The sequence below is a fragment of the Somniosus microcephalus genome, chromosome 7 (assembly GCF_052327205.1).
Source record: "Somniosus microcephalus isolate GS21.2 chromosome 7, FLI_Smic_1.0, whole genome shotgun sequence".
Taxonomy (NCBI): domain Eukaryota; kingdom Metazoa; phylum Chordata; class Chondrichthyes; order Squaliformes; family Somniosidae; genus Somniosus; species Somniosus microcephalus.
In genome coordinates, this window is record NC_140993.1 from 159,785,098 (window position 1) to 159,793,891 (window position 8,794).

Sequence of the window (8,794 nt, forward strand, 5' to 3'; positions counted from 1 at the left end):
GCCAAGGGACATAATGTCGAGTAAGGATCTGAAGCGGGGGCCCCCGGGCTCCCTCATCGATACTTTTATGACGGATAGATGTGCCCTAATTGAAAGAATGCAGAAAGACGGGTGGGACGTATCCAAAGGTTTGGACCAACAGCGGTCATGGTGGGAAACACAGAAAAGGGAAAGAACTAAGAAAGCAGGGGTACTGTTGGTTCATCATTTGGCAGGATTGATAGAACAGGCAGCGGCGGTGAGCCTTAAGGGAAAACGATTCCAGATAGATGACCTCCGGACGGAGTGTGTGGGATGTTAGTGGACACTGGAGCAGCAATATCTATAACCAACCTCCCCCTTCCCACCACAAAGAAAAGGACAGTAATAATAGGGGTAGGCGGTGAAAACTTCACCGCCTTCCGTAGTATTCCACAAATTGTAGAAATAAACGGACGATATATTCCCTGAGATTTTATGTATGTAAGAACAATGAAGGTCAGCCCCAAAAAGGCACAGATAGGTAAAACCCAGGTCTTATATTTAGGACACCTTATCTCACAAGGGGTAAAGGAGATGCCCGCAGATAGAAAAGGGGCAATACAAACCATGCCTAGACCTGTAACAGTAAGAGGAGTAAGGAAAGTACTGGGGCTTTTTAATTATAGCCGAAACTTCATCCCGGGGTTCGCAAAAACAGCGGAACCCATACAGCGATTGGTAAAAGGGGGTAAGCCTGCCCTGGAACCCATCGAATGGGGTCCTGAGCAGGAACAAGCTTATACCCAACTTAAACGAGATCTGATATCAGCCCCAGGACTAGGACTCCCAGATATGAACAAACCCTTCCACGTACACTGTGATAATGAGGAAGGATTTTATTCGGCCGTAGTCACCCAGGAGCATGGAGATAAACGTAGACCCGTAGCATACTATTCCACTGCAGAAGGACCAGTAGTATCGGGACTCTCGCGCTGCATAGCCGCTCTAGATTGTGCAGCTTGGGCCGTAAAAATTAGCGAGCCCGTTGTAATGACAGGAGATGTTATTCTCCACACAAAGCACACTTTAGTAGAAATGTTAAATACCAGAAAATTGCGATCAGTCTCACACTTGAGATGAGCGAAATGGGAGGCTGTTCTCCTCCCTCCCAGTAAAGCAGTAACAATAGTCAGAGACGTAAGGGAAAACCCGGCTGAAGGAGTATTGGGGTCGGGTATTTCCCATGATTGTGGAGATGTAGATGCTGACTTAGAGGGAGACAAGATAAAAGACACTCCGTTACCAGGGGCTGAAGAGACCCTGTACGTGGACGGGTCCCGAAAATATATAGACGGACAGCCTCGTACGGGCTGGGCTGTAGTAAATAGTCAGATGAGAACTGTACGATCGGGGAGACTTGAAGGAGGCTTGTCAGCCCAAGTAGCAGAACTAGTGGCTCTGACAGTAGCACTAGAAGAGTCCGAGAATAAAATTGTAAATATATATACAGATAGCCGATATGCGTTCGGTGTAGTCCATGACTACATGACTGCATGGGGCAGACGGGGATTTGTAACTACCGGAGGAACCCCCATAAGACATCAGGAAAGAATCGAAGCCCTCCTGGAAGCTAGTAATAAGCCTAAACAGGTCGCAGTAATAAAGATTAAAGCACACCAAAAAGAACCAGCCAGAGACAGTCCAGAATGGACGGGTTATATGGGCAGCTCAGGCAGCCCTGATCTTGGAACGGAAAGAAGCAAACCTAGAACGGAAGGAAGGAAAGCAGATAGCGAAACAATCCGCGGAGTTAGCCTTAGGATGGGAACCCGAGGAACCTGTAGCCAGTGTAGATAGCCCAGGAAATGAAATTAGTATTGCCGAGCTACACGAGGATATATTACCTAGTGAAAGGCAAAGATGGAAAGAACAAGGAGCCAGACCAACAACAGACGGAGTATGGCGAATAAATAACAAGGTAATGGCCCCCGAGTGTATACAGAATACCCTACTCGAAATACACCATGGATTAAGCCACTCTGGAAAGGAGGCGATGCAACAGACTTTAGGTAAGGAGTGGTGGTGGAAGGGTATGGGGCGGGACATTGCTAAGTATTGTCAACGATGCATCGTGTGCGCTCAGCATAACCCAGGAAGACCAGTTAAAATTAGATTAGGACACCAACCCAGGCCCCGAGGGCCATGGGAGCACTTGCAAATTGATTTTACGGGGCCCCTACCCATGTCAAAGGGTAAGACGTATTGCTTGGTAATCATTGATCAATTCACAAGATGGGTGGAGGCCTTTCCCACCAGAAATTGTACGGCCACTACAGTCGCTCGAATCTTGGCGGAGGAGGTAATCCCACGTTGGGGAATGCCGCTCCAGATAGATTCGGATCAAGGGACCCACTTCACAGGAGGTGTGGTCAAACATATGTGCCAGTTAATGGGAATTAAGCAAAAGTTTCATATACCCTACCATCCCCAGAGCTCGGGGATGGTAGAAAGAATGAACCGAACACTAAAAAATGCGCTGGCTAAGGCCATGCAGGAATCGGGAAAAACATGGGTGGAAGTGTTACCTATCATTCTGATGAAATTACGAGCCACCTGTAATCGTACCACAGGCCTTGCCCCGTATGAACTTATGACAGGACGAGCAATGCAATTGCCAGAAAGCATAATTACGGGAGGGGTGGATGTAGGCCCCTTAAAGGACAAGCTACGGCGATATGTCCAAGAAATGAGTAAACAATTAAAAGAAATGCGGACGCAGGTAAGGTACCGCCAGAGGGAGCAGGACGAGAAGGAATTCCCCTTCCCGTTACCAGAAGTCCCTACAGCGGGAACTAGGGTAATGCTAAAGGTATTACCAACCAAATCAGGCTTTGCTCCCAAATGGAATGGGCCTTACGAAGTTATTATTAGCGGAGATACTTGCGCCTGTCTAGACATACGGGGAAAGGGAGTGTGGAAACATTGGACACAGCTAAAGATATATGAGCCAAAGTCATCCCTGGAGCCTCCTGAGACGGAGACTACCGGGGAGAGTGAAACCACGAAAGAAAAGACTGACTAAATGAATGTAACCAGCATAAAATTAAGATTAAAGTTGTTAAGTTATTGTGTTAAGGACTCAATCTGTAGGGGCGTACAACGCAGATTGAGAATTGATACTGTTTGGTTAAGGCATAAGGATTACGCTTCGGGGTTACAGAACTCGTACTCGGCCTTGGAAAGGTGACTGCGATTATGCGAGATCTGTTATGGTGTTTGGATCGTTCTGACCTGCTGACATCCAACACCCATTTTAAGTTTTAAGCCTTAATCTACCTCAGAAGGGGTGTGCATAGAAGTTACTAATAATACACCCTTGTATTATTTTCCAGGTCAACATCAGATGATTAATGCCTGATACTTTGATCTGTTTGCCTGTGTGGGCATTTATTTCGTGGCTTAGTGCATCGGTTGTGCTTGTGTGCTTTTATCTTAACGCGTTGTTACAAGAGTGTTATCGGGAGGGCCAGAGAAACCATAAGCCAGTTTCAGACAGGCAGTCCTTACTTAAAATTGAAAATGAAGACCGTAATATGTTTAGTTGCGATAATATGCATTGTTACGGTAACCCGGGGTACACGGAGTCCGTTATCCTAACGGGACCCAGCACATTCAATCAAGAGCAGGATCCAAGTAACCCAAGTCCTGGGCTAGATAGTCTAAAAGCCTATAATGGTACATATTTTATATGTGGTCACCGAGCCTATCCATGGTTACCCCGGAATTGGACGGGTTCGTGTTACTTAGGTTATGTAGTACCCTACATTCACCTCTTGAATGAGATTGGGGAACACCACGAATTTAAGAAATACCGGATTAAAAGAGAGCTAGGAGCTTATCAAAGATTTTTTGGTGTAATAAACCCTCCCTATGGAATAATGAACTTAATGGATGAAACAAGGAAGTTGGCAAGGTTAATAGAGGTAGTTGCCAATGTTACTGGGGAAGCTTTAACAGAAATGAGTACTGAAATGGTAGCCATTAGAACAGTAGCCCTCCAAAATCGAATGGCCTTAGATTACCTCCTTGCAGCACAAGGAGGAACCTGTGTCTTGATAGGAAGTGAGTGCTGTACTTATATCCCTGATAGTTCGGAAAATATCACAAACTTAGTAAACCACATGAAGGATGAAGTGAAGAGAGTCCATACCAATCCGGGAGAAGGATGGTTGGAGTGGCTAGGACTAACAGGATGGGGTTCCTGGATAACGCATGCATTGGCTATCATCGTTGCGATATGTGTTGCAATATGCTGTTTGCTAACTATAGTGCGAGTTTGCTGCAAAATGGCGATGACAGCGACAATGCCAGTCAGTGCGATTCAGGCAGACGAACTATCGCTTATGGAACAAGACAAGACGGACGAATCCGAGCCGCCTGACGTCCCCGGGAAGAGGCAGTGGTTGTAGGAACAACACTGTGAAGAAAGAGGATTGGTGGTCAGCTGGGCCAAGAAAATCGTGGTCCAGCACCAAAAGGAGGGATTGTTGAGGAGAATTTCAGTATTAAGGACTTTTGCAAAGACTGTCGGGATACTTGACATTAAACTGGTTGACAAAGGGGCCCCCTGAGCTCGCACGTAGGCTGGGATGAGATAATGCCAGCTGCAGTTTTGTTATTGAACGATTGTGGTCACCTTACAACGAAAAATAGGTTGGACTTCTGCTTATCTTGTCTGTGGCCAGAGGCCCAAATTAACATATGGCCATTGCTGGTTTCAGAATATGTAACCGTTTGCTTAAGAATAGATAACCGTTTTAGATGTCACGGGGTGTCGCTAGGATTATGTAATCAACCGTCTAAGTTGTTTTGACCTCTGTATAAAAGTAGGCGGCTTAAGTGTACAAAACGAGAAGTGTGGCGATTGCACACCGGGTGTATAGCTGCTTCTCCCAGAGCTCTGCAATAAAGCATTCTTTTACTTTGCCATTCACTCGTGGTCAGAGTTTTATTTGACTCCAAAGGCTTCTGTTGGGATCGTGTCGACCTAGAATATCACCTGGTCCACGTAGCCCCAAATTAGCTACAACAGCGTATACGCGGTTTTTAATTTTCAAGTTTCACGGGTCGCGCTTCCAAACATGAGACTCCATTCATCCGCGCTGCACTTTTGAGCATATTTACTACCACGTGTGGTCTCGCTCCACTCGTGGAAATACTGTGTGTGTGTGAACGTCGTCTCGTTGCTACCCTTCTGCCTTTAATTACAGTATTCTGTTTAGCCCTTAATCATGGCCCCTAAGCATAATCTCAGTGGTAAAGGTGAATCAATAGCGAAAAGGGCAAGGAAATTAGATGTCATTAATCGACTTGCCCGTGGTGAAAGTACAGCGTCGGTTGGACGACTAACGCGGGTTAACGAGTCCACCATTAGAACCATAAAAAAAGTGAGGTGTCAATAAGGGCTAGTATTGCAGGTGGCTCTTCGAAAAGTGCTAAAGTGTCGTTTATGCCATGGGACCATAAGCTTGAAAAAATGGAGAAGGCTCTTAATATCTGGTTGGAAGACCAGAACCAGAAAAAAGTGAATGTTAATTCCGCATGCGTACGTAAGAAGGCCCTTAGTATCTACAAGGCAATGCTCCTTGCTACTAATCTCTCAGACCTCTTTATGGAGATTGACCCATTCTTGGAACGTAGTTTAAAATTCAAGGTTTGGAGGATTTAATGAGATCATACAAGCGGGTCCAGAAAGATATTCAGAAAAAAATGAGTCAACCATCCATCGCAGAATTCTTTAAGAAACCGCCCAGTTGATGACCCAGTTGCATCAACCAACCACAATGTCGCTTCCCCGCATTCACCCCCCTCGACTGTTGATCTTTTTTATTGTGTTATTTAAAATAAAGCAACTTACTTAGGTTCTGACGAATGTAAATGTGGCTGCGTTCCCCCGAATCCCATTTTTCCCATAACGTCTTATATTTACCAAGCACGGGGGTTTTCAGGGACGTATCCCCCGCAGTTGGGGAGGGATCACTGTATATGCAAATGAGCCCAGGGGCTAAAATCACTCTGGGCCTCACCATGAAAGCTTGTCGCTTGCCTTTTCCCGCACCCCCATGCAACGAACCTGCCCCGACTTAAAATCAAGGCCAATGTGTCAGGTAGCTGCCGAATATATCCATGGACTACAGATTGACTGATATCACTGATCTCCTTTACACCAGTTTGGAAATGTTCAGAACTGAAGGCACAGTGGGGTGAAATTGGTTTTGGACAGTAGCGCAAAATAGGCGATAGCGAATCAGGAGCCCATGTTACACCCTGCCCGATTTTGTTTCAATTTGAGGGCACTTGAGATGGCCATGGGGCGACCTCTCTGCACAGAGAGCCCAGCTGCAGCCGGGCATTCTGTCCCAGCTGGCTGGTCGACACCAACAAGGGCATGGTTGAGAGGCTGGCAGGGTAGCAGGCGTGCTGCCATCCTGAAGGATAACAGCATATGCCTTTCCCATGGTGGCACTGCTCTCTTATGAGGCTGAGCCTCATCACTCCTACTGCTCTGCCAGAGAACAGAGTGCTGGAGTGATGTGAGGCTCTCAAAGCCCCTTTCCATTGTGCCCATCATGGCTTGAAAGCCAGAGGAAATGGCAGCAATCTGAGCTTCGAATTAAGCTTTTGAAGCTGCCACCAAGAGGCTCCATGGTTTGGGCCCCCCCTGCAGTGTTCACAGAAATTATCACTTGCTCCATAGTTGACTGCAGTGTGGCGATGGCCGACGTGAGGACCCCACATAGGTTGGAGTTGGACTCCTCCATACGCTGTGCCAGTGTGTCAGAGGTTCACTGGCAGGCAAGCCAGTTCATCTTGAAAAATCCAGGTTTACAATCATCAGTTTTTTTCTAGTATGGGCCATCTGAGCTCCGAGCTCTCCCTTGGGCAAGTTGCTTCCTGGGACATCCCTTAGTTAGGAGTCCTACCTTAGTACCTACTTGTGGCATTGCAGCCAGGTCCTTGGTGTAATGCTCTTGGCACTGACCTCCTCTGCCAAATCTTGCCACTGCAGCCTGGCCACATGTCTGGAGACTCTTCACCCTCCGGCAGGAATAGCACCGCAGTCCTCCAGTGGATTGCCTCCACCAGGAACCCTGTGCAACATCTCCATACCTGAAGGCCCTCACAGCAGCTGTTTCATGCATGTCTGAAGTGTCCACAGCAGATTCCAGTGTTCAACAGCCAAAGTGCACCTCCCCTTTAAGAGGTGCAGTCTGCCTTAAAGAGTGTCACGGACATGTCATTTTCACGGCCCTAACTCGGTGAACCTCCAATGAGCAGCGGGAGTAATGCTGGCACCCCACCTGTTCAGTGTTAATGAGGCATGGTGACCAATTTCTCCACATGTTCAACATCGATTCGGTGCTTGAAAATTAACGCGGACCAATTTATACCCCACCCCATGTCTTCCAGAAGCAGCATAGTAACAGTAGCACCAGAACTTATCTTGAGGTTTAAATAACATGCACACTATTGAAAAGTATATGAACAAGCAAATAATTGCAGAAATATAACAGAGATTTACAGTAGTTTTAAACTTTATTAGCTCCTTGCAGAGTAGAAAATAATAAATGAATTTTAACTCTAGTACTAAAATTATGACTACAATTACTTTTTATGTAGCTGTTTTATTAATTCTATCCTTACCAACTATTGAAGTTGCTTGGCTTATCGTATTCTCTTCAGAAGTCAAACAAATTTTCTTCAAAGGCTTTAGATCAAACTCACTGATTTGAAAAGTGCAGGCTAATAAATCCCTCCGAAGCAGTAACCAGAGCTTTGCCAATTTAAATAACTGTCCATTAAATTCAGAAAGCTGCCAATCAGAAGGAAATCTGAATAATATCATATTGATGTTTTATTTCAATTGAGTAGCTTAGCAACCGCCTGAAGCAAACTGCCTGAAGACCCATTGGCAAATAGTTACAATATTGTATTGTGTCAAGTTGAGACATGGGCCAGGGTTTTCTGTTTCTGTTCCATTCAGGAAATCTCCAGCCATGATTTCAGTGAGTGAAACTGGTCTTTTAACCCCTTATGTACCATGATGACAAAATTAAAGATGCGAATACAAGCGAAATCTTTGACACAAATTAGTCATCTTTGTAGTGTATGTGCCTTTAAGGGGAGAACTACTTTTTACAGCTCCTGTATACTGTAGTACCGGCAGTGACCACACCTGTATATAACCCTGAGTAGGGATCTGTACTGTTTAGTTTTAGAGCAACCCTCATCCAGTAAACACCTGTTGATTGTTCCTCTGCAGTCTCTGTCGATTATTTGAAGGACACCATACATCAAGATTCACGGATTCAACAATCTTGGTCACACAGGCTTTGTAATTTATTTTCTGTTGCAATGTTTACAGTACCTTTTCAGTACTGTGTTGTTTATATTACAGATCTTTTCACAAGAGCACTTACATCCACTTAGGAGGAGGGGACCACTGAGAGAGAGGGGATGTGACTGGGTGAATCACGGAGCAGCAAGAGATGGGAAAGAATGACGAGAAACCGCTATCTCCCCCCATAGGGAGCAGAAATGCAGTATGCCAACTCTCGCGATTCCATCATGAGAGCCGTGATTGCGGGTGAAATGCAGTGTCACTCGCGCTCGTCGGCTGGGGGAAAATCCTGAGATCTGCGCAAGCGCGAGAAAAAAAATTGTGACCTGCGATCCCCAATTTCCCCCCCCCGCTTTCCCCCTCACTCCCCCCCCGCTTTCCCCCTCGCTCCCCCCCGCTTTCCCCCTCCCCGCAGCTCCCCCCCGCTTTCCC

At 46.2% G+C, this 8,794-nt stretch overlaps 1 long non-coding RNA gene across 1 annotated transcript; it reads left to right on the forward strand.

The window, feature by feature from the left end:
• The first annotated feature begins 438 nt into the window (after positions 1 to 438).
• On the forward strand, positions 439 to 4,954 carry LOC147114972 (uncharacterized). Its single transcript, XR_015079023.1, has 2 exons — positions 439 to 2,030; positions 3,354 to 4,954. It is a non-coding gene; the product is annotated as an uncharacterized LOC147114972 (long non-coding RNA).
• Positions 4,955 to 8,794: the final 3,840 nt, after the last annotated feature.